Below are 1,272 nucleotides of genomic sequence, written 5' to 3'. Positions count from 1 at the left end.
TGCAATTCATTATTAATCACAACACAGTACTTGTGTCTGAACCATCCAACCTGGCTTTCAGGTGACTAGAAACATCATAACAATAAAAAAAAATGTTGAGGGCTGCAAGTGCACAACACTTGAATGTCCACAGACTTGAGCTCTTCTGGACACTTCAGGTCCCTTGCGAGAAGTGAGGCCAGAGTGTTCTTAATGTAGGTCATGTTTGTCCCAGGAAACTTGCGACAGGTCAAGCCTGTAAAAAAAGTAAAAACGGCATGACGTTAAATATCAATGTTCCACATGCAAAAGTGCGACATACAGTAGGCCCTGTTATAATGAAACTGTTTCATTTGTTTTGTTTATTCCAAGTTTTCACGAGTCCAATTCTAGAGAATGACCAGCTTTCAAAGTGGAGTGGCACCGGAGGACTCCACTTAGTGCAATATGCAGAAGGCAAACAGGAAAAGCCCACTGTGGCAGAATAACTTCATAAATATCCTTGATGTGAAAATGTGAACGTTGCTTGCTTAGGAACAAAATGGTGGAAAAAAGACTTCATACTGTTGGTGAAAAAAGTTAAAGGTAGACTACTGGCAACTAAAATTAGTTCTCTCAACAATTATAACCAAAATGTGCAGCACTTTATTGAACTTTTCCTTGCAGGAGTTGCTCCAAATACGGTTATGCGGCCAGAATTGAGTGTGGTATATCTGAATTTCTTTTACAAGCTCATATGCTACTGGAGTGCACTTCTCGCATCGTGATGACCATTCTTATGCCTCTCTACTGAAAACAAAATACTGCTTATAACGAGGATTTACTGCAGTTGCACGCCGACCTGGTTACACTAACACAAATAAATGCGAAGAAGAAATACGAAGAAATGCTCAGTCTTACAAGAGAAATATGCAAGTGGACTGGCTCTGCTAATTCTTTGAGGGTCACTGCCATGCATGTAGAGTGGTGGAAACAAATTGTGTGGTCACGACCATAAATATGAGGCGGCGAAAGAACATATAAATAAGCATACCTTTTAAGAATGAAGTGTCCCCAAGCATCACATTACAGATTCTGTAACCTTCTGCGACTTCTACAAAAATCCTGATTGTGCTGTTGCCCTTTGGCTTCTTTCAAAACTGATCTTTCTCTTTATTCTATGGTGCCCATCACTGCAGTAGTTTGGGAGTATTCACCTAGTTTAATGTTTTGTGAGTGTCATTACATTTAAAAAATGTGATTATGCTAGTATGCCCTGCATGCTACAATAAACATGGTGTAAAACAGCGGACA

This window comes from Dermacentor silvarum, chromosome 8 (assembly GCF_013339745.2).
Source record: "Dermacentor silvarum isolate Dsil-2018 chromosome 8, BIME_Dsil_1.4, whole genome shotgun sequence".
Lineage (NCBI taxonomy): Eukaryota > Metazoa > Arthropoda > Arachnida > Ixodida > Ixodidae > Dermacentor > Dermacentor silvarum.
This window is presented reverse-complemented; position numbering follows the sequence as displayed.